The sequence below is a fragment of the Hemitrygon akajei genome, chromosome 32, assembly GCF_048418815.1.
Source record: "Hemitrygon akajei chromosome 32, sHemAka1.3, whole genome shotgun sequence".
Classification (NCBI taxonomy): Eukaryota; Metazoa; Chordata; class Chondrichthyes; order Myliobatiformes; family Dasyatidae; genus Hemitrygon; species Hemitrygon akajei.
This window is the reverse complement of record NC_133155.1, coordinates 2,910,182-2,923,515: the sequence shown is the minus strand read 5'-3', so window position 1 is coordinate 2,923,515 and position 13,334 is coordinate 2,910,182. Positions and strand designations below refer to the sequence as shown.

Below are 13,334 nucleotides of genomic sequence, written 5' to 3'. Positions count from 1 at the left end.
GCTATTCAATGCTGAGCAATATTTCTTCTCGAAGTTAGCCAGCTAGTGTTTCAGGGTACCTGTCTCCTTGTGCAGTCAAGCACATAGTTAAGACCGCTCTAGCCTGTTCTGTGTATGTGAGCCATTATGCCTATTCTGTAATTCGTCTCTCGGTACTGTGATGCACATGGATGAGGCTGGCTCCAGCCTGCCTTGTGTGGGGGTATCTAAACAACTATATCCTTTCTGTAACGGGAATTGTGAGTTAATTGGTGGAACGAGCAGGAACAGTCACAGTCGCAGACTGTTCCTGTTTGAGCGACTAACAGAACGCCCCAGAGACTTTGGATAAAGGGTTTATACTTATATGGTCTCTGAGTGGCTTTATCCAGATTCGACTTCCACAAATGTGGAAGTCCATTATGTAATGGAATCCGGATGTAACAAAAGGTGACAAATTGTACAGACTGTGTAGCACAGAAACAAGCTATTCAGACCATCTAGTCTATACTGGCATAGAAAAATCATACCACTCTCCTCTCCACCCTCATAATCCCAACAGCCAAGAATTTTTAGAATTTGTACCATGTATAAATTTAATAGAATGTGCCAAAGAAAATTACAAAATTATGATGTTCTGTATGTGGGCTGCAAAGGTTTATACTCTAGGCCAAATTATGTCAAATGGGACTCACTTGGATGAAACATCTTGGTTAGCATGGGCCAGTTGGGCCAAAGGGCTTGGTTCAGTGCTGAATGAAACTAAGTTGCTAATTGTTTCATTGTACAGCCAAAAGCCAGCCAATTTTACACACTTACTGCAGAAGATGGAGGGTCAGGAAAGCTGTTCTTATGGAATTTGCCACATCAGTTTATAACTGGTGTTGGCAGACTCCACAAGAGCAGATTAACTGACCCTCCATGTTCTGCAGAGTGTGTGTAAAATAGTGATACCATGAGTGAAGGTGGTGGATGGTTGTATGAGCAGCTGGTGCATATCACATCCTGGTTATGCAAATACTGATGCCAGGTAGACAATCTCTGAAGAGTATTGGTAATGGCTGGGGTCACCCGTCTTGTAAAGACACTGCCCGGAAGGCAGCAATGGCAAACCACTTCTGTAGAAAAATTTGCCATGAACTACCATGGTCACGGGAAGACTACGATCACCCATGTCATACGTCATGGCACATAACGAACGATTGATACTATTTGCACATTCTCACCACACTCTCCAGTGATGCTTTCTTTGATTTTGTTTTCCCCACCATGAGGTTAATTTATACCTACTGAATGATAAATGAAGCATATCCCAGTCCCCAGTATAGAGGTAGATTTGTCATTACTGTATCTAAACCTTACTTTATCAAGCCTCTGTCAAGTCAACCTTCAGTTTGGTTTAAAGGGTCCTGACAAAGGGTCTCGGCCCAAAGCCTAGACTCTCTATTCCTCTCCATAGATGCTGGTGAGCTCCCCAGCATTTTGTGTGTGTTGCTCTGGATTTCCTGCATCGGCAGAATCACGTGTTTTTAATTTAAAAGCTGAAAAGCCAGTTTATTTTTTCTTTTAGTTCTAATCTCCGACTTTCAGTTCCCGGCTGGTGGCCTGGTGGCATCGGTGCCGGACTTCACAGAGAAGGCTCCCGAGTTCAAAATCAGCCGGCTCCCTCCCTTGCACGCTTTCCACCTGCGCTGGGTTGAGCATTGAGTTAGTAACTCGGCCTTGTAAAAACAACAAAGCCTGCTAAAGAAAACGCTGTAAAATGACAGCGTCCCCCATGACTCCATTCGGAGCTAAGGGCTTTCTTCTTCTTCTCACTTCCAGTGTCACTCTTATAAATTTATATTTTTGCACCTTATCAGTGCTTCAAATAAAACGAACACCTTAATATGGAAGATTACTCCTGCTTGAAGCATGCAAGCCATGACAAATACAAATTCGGGCAGCACAGCGGTTAGCATTTCGCAATTACAGCACCAGTGACCCAGGAGCAGAATTCGGCCATTTGGCCCATCAAGTCTGCTCCACCACTTCATCATGGCTGATCCATTTCCCTCTCAGCCCCAATCCCCTGCCTTCTCCCCGTAAGCCTTCATGCACAGACCAATCAATAATCTATCAATCTCTGCCTTAAACTAAACCAAGACATGGCCTCCACAGTCACTGTGGCAACGAATTCCACAGAGTCACCACTCTCTGGCTAGAGGAATTCCTCGTCATCTCCATTCTAAAAGGACGTCCCTTTATTCCAAGGCTATGCCCTCTGGTCTTAGACTCCCCCACCATAGGAAGCATTCTCTCTATTGAGCCCTTTCAACATTTGATATGTTTCAATGGGATCCCCTCCCATTCTTCAGAATTCCTGTGAGTAGAGGACCAGAGACCTCAAGCGCTCCTCATAGATGTATGGGTTGGTAAGTTAATTGGTCACATGGATGTAATTGGGTGATGCAGGCTCATTAAGTCAGAAGGGCCTGTTATCATGTTGTAACTCTTAAAAAAAACCAAATAAACAAAATCATTTATCAGTTCCTGGCAAGGTAGAAACTGCACTGTATTGTGAAAATACGGATATGTTGGAGTATTTTCAGGCATCCATTGGCTACTAAAAGCAGGCTCTATACCTCTCCCAAATGTTAATAAAGAGCCTTGTGTTTTATCTTAAAATCAATATTAAAAATTGGTTTTGGTCAAGTATGAGAGGTGAGGTAAGGGGGGTAGATGAAGATGGGGATGTAATTTGCTCTTCCAGCACCACTGTTCAGGCAGTCTCACTCGGCTAGCCTGGAGTGTAAGACAATTCAACCTCTACAGCTTATTGCATTGTTAATCTACACTCAGTAGGCCACATTATTAGTTACCTCCTGAACTTAAAGTGGCCACTGAGTGGACATTCATGGTCTTCTGCTGCTGTAGCCATTCAGCTTCAAACGTCAATGTGTTGTGCTCTCAGAGATGCTCTTCTGCATGCTGCTGTTGTAGCACGTGGTTATTTGAGTGACTGTTACCTTGTTGTCAGCTTGAACCAGTCTGGCCATTCTCCTCCGACCTCTCTCATTAACAAGTTGTTTTCACCCACTGATCTGCTGCTCAGAGGATGTTTTTTTTTCTGTTTTTCCTCACTAATCTCTGTAAGGTCTGGAGACCACTGTGTGTGAAAATCCCAGGAGATCAGCTGATCCTGAGATACGCAAACCACCCCATCTGGCACCACTCACTCCACAGTCAAAGTCACTTCGATCACATTCCTTCCCCATTCTGCTGTTTGGTCTGAACAACAACTGAACCTCATGACCAAGTCTGCATGCTTTCATGCATTCAGTTGTTCAGCCGCACGACTGGTTGATTAGATATTTGCATTAATGAGCAAGTGTATAGTCAGAGTCAAAGTCATGGGGTGGTTTGTACAGCACAGAAACAGGCCCTTCAGCCCATCAAGTCTGTGCTGTCCATTTAAACTGCCTACTCCCATTGACCTGCACTGCACCATACCCCTCCTTACCCTACCATCCATGTACCTACCCAAACTTTTCTTAAATGTCAAAATTAAACTTGCACGCACCACTTGTGCTGGCAGCTCGTTCCACACTCTCACCACCCTTTGGCTGAAGTTCAAGTAAAAATTATCAGAATACAGAGACATCACCATATACAACCATGAGATTCATTTTCCGAAGGACATACTCAGCAAATCTATAGAACAGTAGCTGTAAACAGGATCAGTGAAAGAACAAGCGCATACAAGACAAAGAGTTAGTAACCTGGTGGAGCGAATGGTTAGCTCAACGTTTTATAGTGCAGGCAACCCAAATTCAATTCCCTCCACTGCTTGCAAGGCGTTTGTACATTCACCCCATTACCTCCTGGGGTTCCTCCCACAGTACAAAGACATACCGGTTGGTAGGTTAATTGGTCATTGTAAATTGCCCCATGATTAGGCTAGGGTTAAATTAAGGGTTTGCTGGGTGGCATGGCTCAAAGGGCCAGAAGGGCCTGTTCTGTGATGTATCTCGATAAAAAGATCAACAAAAATAATAACGTACTCCTTAAACTTTCCCCCATAACCTATGACCTCTGGTTGTAGACCCACTCACCCTCAGTGGAAAAAGCCTGCTTGCATTTACGCTCTCTATACCCCTCAGTTCTGTATACCTCTATCCAATCTCTTCTCAATCTTCTACATTCCAAGGAATAAAGTCCTAACCTATACAATCTTCCCTTATAACTCAGGTCTTCCAGACCCAGCAACATCCTTGTAAATTTCCTCTGTAGGTGGGTGACCACAATATATAAATTAGGGCTCACCGAAGTTTTATACAACTTCAACAGAACATCCCATCCCCTGTACTCAATATTTTGATTTATGAAGGTCAATGTTCTAAAAGCATTCTTTAGCTAATTAGGTGTACCTAATATAGTGGCCACTGAATGTAAATACTGTTGTGTATTTAATATTTCAGTAATCTTGTAAATACATTGCTGGTTAAACATTCTTTTGCTTAAATAATTCATTACAGGTTATATGTAAAATAAGTGAATTCCATACATCATAATGCTATGATGCAAGCTTCTCTTCGCCCTTAATAAGATTTTATCTAAAGTTACCAAACCTAACAGATACCATCTGTAACTCTGTGAACATCCCCTCCTTGTCAGTCAGAGGACAGTGGGCTGAAACCCTACTCTGATCCAGTTGAGTAACATCAAAGAAAAGCTGATGGAACACTGCTTTAGCAGAGAAACCGGCTTTTGGCTGAAGCAGTGAAGTCCTTTCTACTTACTTGGGAATTTCCCACTGAGTACTTTGAAGTGCAGCAGAGATCACTGTACAGTCCAAGCCAAAGCTAATCGTTGACCCAGAATCATTAAAACAGAGCATTCATTATCCTACAGCTCTTCACAGCACCCTCTTGTGAGCAATTAGCTTCTGAAGCACATCCTTGCCTGTTAAACTATCCCCATCTCTGTAACTTCCTCCTACTTTACAATCCTATACAATTGCTGTATTCCTCGTTTTGGCCTCTTGTGACTCCCCCAATTTTCATCTCACTCATACTGGTGGCTCTCAGCCACCTAGGCCCTGAATTCAGAAACTCCCTCTTTAAAGGTTCTCCAATTCTCTTCCTACTTTAAGCCAATATACACTCTGTGCCCACTTTGTTCATGGTCTTCTGCTGCTGTAGCTTCAGGCTTCAATGTGCTGTGCATTCAGAGATGCTCTTCTGCACACCACTGTTGTAACACATGGTTACTTGAGTTACTGTCATCCTCCTGCCAGCTTCATCACAATTCCTCCCCATTTTGATGTTTGGTCTGAACAGCAACTGAACCTCTTGACCGTGTTTGCATGCTTTTATGCAGTGAGTTGCTGCCACATGATTGCCTGATTAGATGTTTGCCTTAATGAGGTGTACCTAATAAAGTGGCCACTCGGTCAAACTTAATTCTTTCAGCAAGCTGACGTATTAAAACAAAAACACAAGGAAATCTGCAGAAATTCAAGCAACACACACACAAAATGCTGGTGGAACGCAGCAGGCCAGGCAGCATCTAGAAGTACAGTCGACATTTCGGGCCAAAACCCTTCGTCAGGACTGACAAAGGGTCTTGGCCCGAAACGTCGACTGAATTAAAACAAGCACTGCAGATAGAAGAAATGTGAATTTTTTTATCAAAGCAGAAACTGCCGGAAATGCTTCGCAGTCTTGGGTAGCATCAATAGAAAGCAAATTTATTCTCAAAGTACATATATGTCACCATATACTACCCTGAGATCCATTTTCCTGCAGGCATTCACAGTAATGCAATAGAATCAATGAAAAGCTCCACACAAACAATCAATGTGCAAAATAAAACAAACAGCACAGACAGACATGAGAAACGGTCAATGTTTAGCAGGTCATGATTCGTTCTGACAATTGTTTTTTCAAGTTTCTGGTCATCTTTCCTGCCATCGCCTTATGTTTTGTTCAATAGTACAACTGTGAAGTATCCAAGGATATTACACCATGTCAAAGGCACTAAGTAAGGATCCTTATCCTAACTTAATAGTTGCGATGTTTCTGCCTTCTGTAAGATGTAACACATGATCAGTCTGGGAATTTTCCTTCTGTCTGGGTTTATCCTTTTCTTTTGGTGGTTCCTCAGTATGGCTACCACACCTCATCTCTGGGGCTTCCAGTCAATGGAATAGTTTGCTCAGTCCTATATTGGCTTTTTGATTCGGCTGAAACCTCAATAAGAGAAGCTGCCAAAAAGGCTGGACAGAAAAAAAACCCACTCAAACGGATGTGCCTCTGATTCACATTAACAATGAAATCACTCTGTTATCTAAAAATAACCAGATGGTAGCTGACTCTATCAGTGCCAGATCTGCTAATCCACTTAGAATCTTCTAACAGAGCTTAAAAAATAGAATTAATATTTCTATGAATTCTTTTGCAATTTCTGGAGAGCTCAGGGTGTTTTTTTAAAACAGCCAAAGAGGAACCTTTGAAGAGCAGACATTGTTTTAATGTTGTTAACTTATCAGTCAATGTGCATTTAGCAAACTCTCACAAACAGCAAGACTACCTCATCTGTTTGAATGTTGTATATTGAGTATACACATTGGGCAAGTTACGAGCAGCTTCAAAAATAACTTATTTTCGTCCATCTGATTAATCAGACAAGACCTTCATTTTATTTTTGATCTGAGATATAACATATCTAGCTGTGCAACTCTCCCTCAATATTGTTATGAGACTATTAGCCTCAATCTCTGAAGTAGGACTGTAATGAACATCTGACTCAGAGCTGAGAATTCAGCCCATTGAGTCATCCCTGACACCTGACAACCAAGTTGACTTCATGTCACATGTTGGATGGCATTGTGAAAATGGCTTATCAACCAATCAGTCCAAGTGCTTCATCCTAGTAAAAGAGAACAACATCATGAAGATTATACCAAGCTGTTCTCTTCATCAAGAAAACACAAAAATACACTCAAAAAGCTGGAGCAACTTCCAGCACCTGCAGAATCTTTTATAACGTATTGCTTAACTTGTTATTAGATCATAATACATAGAACAGTGTTCCTAAGGGGAAAACATCTGGCTACAATGGTATTATCATCTTGGAATAACAGAAAAATTAAGGAGTGGTTCTTGAAATATTGGACAACTTCCTGTTTTTATTCTTTTAAGAAGACTCTCTGGAAAATTGAATTAGAGATATTGATTGATGCTGAGTAAGTACACAGCCCATTGAAAAGAGAATGGACAGCAAAAATAACTGTGGATCATTATTTCCTGCTGGGAGCCGATGCTGCCCATGTGTACCTCTGGGAGACAACAATGTCTGGGTGTATTTCCGGAAGTTTCAGCTAATGATCTGTAGCTGCCAACCAACACTTCCACCGACCACCTCCAAAGAAAAACTTTTCTGACTTGTAGCAGATGTTTCATTATAAAGAAGCTGTGCAAAAAGATGAGGAGAAAAAGTTTTCTTTAAATGCTTCGATGAATTTTCCCTCAGATTTTTGCTCTCAGGATCATCTAGACATCTTCAGGGATTCTCAGTCATGGACCAATACCATTAAGCAAGGAGTCTGTGGACCCCAGATTTGGAACCCCTTAATTAGTTTCTTGTTCCTGAAAGTGAGGAGAGCAAACCTGGAGGGTGGTTTCACAAGAAAGCAAGGGAGGGGTCATCTGGAGCAAGTGAATTTCATAAAAGACATAACGGCACAGCCTGTGACTTGTCCCTACACCTCTGACAATGAGCATCAATAAACCATATGAAAAAAACAACTCACACTCTATCCTCCCCATCTCCAGAGTGTCCCAAGGCAATTATTTTGGAACAAGGAAGTGTGTGGTATCATTTGAAGTGAGGAAAGTTGCGTGTCATGTTGACATTGATATGAAATGGTAAAGATCAGGAATGAAACGTTACTAATCATATAGATCTTGATTGTAGGTTTGTGGCCAAGCCTGGTGGTTAAGTTGCAAATGTTTCGTTCCCAGTTGAGGTGATATTACTACTGCACAATTGAGTGTTGTCTCTGCTGAGTGCAGGTTTAACTCTTAATACGAATCTAATAACTATCTTTCATTGATTCTATTATCGCTGTTGTTCTATTATGATGGGTGGCGGGATGGGAATACGTCTCTACCAAAGGAGGTGTAAGGTGCTCCTTCCCTCCGCTAGCCTGCAGGGTACCCTTTGGCAAGGTGTAGCAATTGTTTTGCCCCCCACTCAAGGTCATGTGAAGTCATGAGAGCAGGTGATGGATGGTCATATCAGCAGGCGGTGGGTGGGTGCAGATCACAAGTCCTGGTTCTGAAGATTATTGATAACGGCTGGGGTCACCCGTCCTGTAAAGTCACTGCCCAGAACAAGATAACATCAAACCACTACTGTAGAAATATTTGCCAAGAACAATCACGGTCATACTACACAACACATGATGATTATGATGATGTTGATTCTGTTCTGGGTTTACTGAGTTTGTCCACAGGAAAACTAATCTCAGGGTTGTATATGGTGATATACATGTACTTTAATAATAAATTCACAGAACTTTGAATAACTCCTTGAGCTTACTTTCAAAAAATATGAAGCTGTCAGTAATTATAGTTCACTCATAAATAATGCCAGCTAATTATTTTTAAATAAGCACTACAGTTATGCTACAAGGCTGTGTTTAGAAATGTGTTTCAGCAATATTTTTAACCAAAGTGTACGTCAAAGCAACACACACAAAATGTTGGTGGAACTCAGCAGGTCAGGCAGCATCTATGGAAATGAATAAACAGTCAACATTTTGATCTGAGACCCTTATTCAGTACTGGAAGGGGGGGGGGGGAAGACAGATTAAAGAGGTATATGTCAGAATACCCTCACAATTTTATTCAAATGGAATTTGACAAAGATGATAAAGCAATAGTAATTATTTTGATCTGAACAGTTTAAGCTTGTCAAATTGCTTTCTTGCATGGATTATCAAGTCAGATGAACAGAAATGACAGTGCACCAGATGCACTGTTACCTCCCTGCTTCAGCAGCCAGAGTTGACTCCTGACCATCAGCGTTTGAAATTTGTGCATTTTCCCCTGTGACCACAGCTTTCCCTTGGGTGCTTCCAAAGTCGTGCAGGTAATTCGGGACTGTCGATTGCTCCTAGTCTGCGGGTTAATGGAGGAATCTGGGAGCAACTGAAAGAGTTAATGGTGGAATCTGGGGGCTACTGAAATGGATGTGAGAAGAACAAACAGAATAAGTATTGGATTAACACAAATGGCTGCTCAATAACCTGCATAGACTCAAGGGGTTAATTTGATGTGGTATAATTGCATCTAAATATACCAAAGAAATGCTAATGAGAGATTTTCAGAAAAGACCATACCGGACGTCAAGGATTCACAATACAAATCACTGCCCTTTGGTCGCAAATTTCTTGACTTCAAACCTAAATTTTCATTTTCGTTTTTCTTCCATTCAACATTGAAGTCAGTAATCTTGCCAGGAACAGGCAGGCCTTGCTCGCCATTGACATCTGGATAAAGCACACACTTACATTTTCCAGATTTGTTGCTGATTTTCTGGCAAGTCCTCATCTATTCCTAAATGGCAAGGGCCCAGTGTCACAGCAGGGTCTTGCCTCACGTCATTGGTTCAGATGGGCCAGGCTGAATAAGCCCATCCACATAGAGACAGAAAGAGCTTTGACAGCTGGCAAAGGCTTTATAAGCCTCAGAACGTCCCCAACATTTCAATGCCTTCCAAGATGATTCAAAAAAAATCAAACAATTAAATTTTTTCTTTAAAAATAGAAGGATATGAAGTACCTAGGTAAATAAGTCCAACAGCACAAACTGAAGCAATTCAGAAAAATGTGAATTACCATGTAATTCCCCTTCTGCCTTGTAGGAATTCTTTTCAAATGAATGGGTTTGTTGTGCCAGTTCAAGCCTGGCACATGTTCAACAGGAACATTCCCTAGCTCAAGTTTTTGGTCTTCCTGACCCATTTGAGCATAAGTGCCAGCAGTTCAGTGTGAAACCGCTAGCATTTTGCAACAAGCTCCTACGAAATGTTAACCCCAACCTCTACTTCAGTTATTTTCAAATCAAAGTCTTTATCTTTGTGGCTTGGTCACTGCTGTGTAGGGAGGCAGGAGAGATGGCACAATAAAAAGGAAACAAGCACTTGATTGCACTTTCTATAACCATGAGAACTAGTTACATGAGCAGAATTAGGCCATTTGGCCCATTGAGTCTGCTCTGCCATTTCAACTCCATTCAAAAAGGATGACTCTCTATTCTGAGGCTGTCTCCTCTGCTGTTAGACTCTCCCACCATAAGAAACATCTTCTCCACATCCACTCCATCAGGCCTTTCACCATTCAATAGATTTCATTGAGGTCACCCCTCATTCTTCTGATTTCTAATGAAAACAGTGCCATCAGACACTCTTCATATGACAAGCCATTCAATCCTGGAATCATTTTTGTGAACCTCCTCTAGTTTCAGCATACCCTTTCAAAGATAAGGGGCCCAAACCCACTCACAATACTCCACATAAGGCCTCACCAGTGCTTTATAAAGTTTCAACATTACATCCTTGCTCTTATATTCTAATCCTCTTGAAAAGAATGCTAACATTGCATTTGCCTTCCTCACTACAGACCTTTAACAATTTACATCCAATGAAGTATCTTTGAAATTCTTTCACTGTTATACACGAAGGCATTTTGCATACAGCAAGCCCCAATGACTTGTAATATGAAATCTCAGATTTAGCAATATTATTTTAGAAACAAGTTTTAACTAGGATAACAGGAACCATGAAATTCAATTTTCTTGCGGGCATTCACCGTAAATACAAAAACACTATAGGATTAATGAAAGACTGCCCCCACAGGACAAACAATTAATGTGTAAAGGACAACAAACTGTGCAAGAAGAAAAAGAAACATAATAATAATAATAATCCCATCAAAATATCATCCTAGTACCTGTTTGCAAACTATAATAAAAATGTAACATAATGCATCTTCACAACTAATCACCACTCACTTAGATAACTACAGTGTATTTATAGAAGAAGGATACTGTGAGAGTAGGAAAGGATGTAAAGAATGTCTGATAGTAGATTCCATAATTCTAAACCAAGCACTGCAGTAAAACAAATTTTTCACATTGTTATATTGACTATCAAAATGCATTTGACTCTGTCCCACACTAATGGTTAATTAAAGTTCGATACACACACACTACACCCAATTTTTGTGAAGTTCCGACAACATCTGATGAAGTGTTTGCGTACTATAATCACCCTATCTATTAACAACCAAAAGGAAACAACCACCGTTATCAAAGTAAATAGAGGCATTTGCCAAGGCAACTCACTAAGCCCAGTATGGTTTTGTCTAGCTTTAAACTTGCTCTCTAATTTACTGATTTGGACAAAAATAGGGTATCAAATCAGAGACAACCAAACAAATTATACATTGACACACCTTCTATACATGGATGATTTGAAATTATATGCTCTTTCATCAAAAAAGCTAAAGCAATTAAGTTAAATAGTAGAACTATTTTTGAAAGATACGGACATGAACTTTGGACTGGATAAATGTAGAACATTACACATAAAGAAAGGTGCAATAGAGCTAATTGAACACAAAACTAAACAATACAACTGACAGATGAATATAAAACATAAGTGTCTGGGATATGAACAAGCAAAGAAAATAGATCATAATGCGATAAAAGAAAAGCCTTTGACAGAATTTACTTCAAGGCTTTAAAAAATCTGCCAAAGCTCAACGGTAAAATTATATCAAAGGCAATAAACATAGTCAGTATTCCCATATTGACATATTCTTTTGGCATTATATCTTGGTCCAAAAACAGATCTAGAGAACTTACAATGAGAAATAAGAACTAAAATGATAAATTTTAGAAAACACTATGTGCACTTGAAGACAGAAGAAAAGATCAACCAATGGAAGAGCATGACCTTCCATGGAAGACATCCCCACAGTCTGAGCAGACTAGATGATGACAAGGAAGCTTTGAACGCCTGGCTCAGAGTTGGAGACCTCTTCCCAGAGGCGGAGGAGTTCCTTGTGGTGATACATCACCATGTGGTTAACACAAAAGTTATTAAAAATACATCATAAAAGACCGACAGACTCAAGATGATAAATGCAGAAAATGCCAAGAGAAACCAGAAACTATTCAGCACGTTACAGGATCCTGCAGCAGTTTAACTCAATCTGATTACTTACACAGGCAAAATCTAGTCACAACCACCTTTCACCAAAACCTTGCTTTAAAATACAAATTCATAAAAGAGTCCATACCTTATTCTAAATAAAGCCTGATCCAGCTTTAGAGTCAGAGTCCGACAAATTATATTACAACTGATCCATTACTACAGATTGGGAAATCCATATTAACTGTCTGGATATAATATTACAGGATAAAGAAGGAAGAACAACTTAATAGTCATTCCAAAAACACATAACATACAGAAATCAATAAGCGAAGACACCAGAATTACATTGAATTAAAAAAAGGAAATTGAAAGACTATGGAACATGAACAGGGTGTACACTGTCCCAACAGTAATATCTATAACTGGTATCAACCCAAAGTCACTATCCAACAGCACTAAACAATTAGGGCTACACAGCAATATTTACGTAAATCTCCAGAAAGCCACAATACTAAGCACCTCTAGAATAGTCCAAAAGTTCCTTGCAATTGAGAAATGAGTGTACTTGTCTGTGGCCATTACTCAGGTTTTACCAGCCTGGGCTAAGAAAAAATAAAAACAATAATAAAGAAACAACAAGCTTCGAGAACATGAGATGAAGAGTCCTTGAAAGTGAGTCCATAGGTTGTGGGAACAAGTTAGTGTTGGGGTGAGCGAGGTTGAATGAAGTTGTCCCCTCTACCTGATGCAGTGAGAGGTAATAACTTGTTTTACTGTCTCGTCAAAATGACAAGTAACTCTCAAAGTCTGCATCGGTTGTTAGCCTGGTCTGTGCTCAAGTCCCTGCAGTGAAGTTTTGATCCATAACCATCTAACAATATGGAATTCTTTGCCACAGGCCGCTGTGGAGGCCAAGTCTTTATGTACATTTAAGGCAAAGGTTGATAGATTCTTGTTTGGTCAGGGCATGAAGGGTTATGGGGAGAAGGCAGGAGATTGGGGCTGAGAGGAAAATTGGCTCAGCCACGATGAAATGGCTGAGCAGACTCGATGGGCCAAATGATAACCCAGATTGTAAAACTTAAACTAGATAAATTGGTGTTTTTCTTTCTGAAACCAAAGAACATAATAAACAATTATCAGTTGAA

At 40.5% G+C, this 13,334-nt stretch overlaps 1 protein-coding gene across 2 annotated transcripts in view; it reads right to left on the bottom strand.

The window, feature by feature from the left end:
- The window catches only part of LOC140719725 (lysophospholipid acyltransferase 2-like), an 81,546-nt gene that overhangs the window by 53,892 nt on the left and 14,320 nt on the right, over positions 1–13,334 (bottom strand). The gene's annotated exons all lie outside the window — the stretch shown is intronic.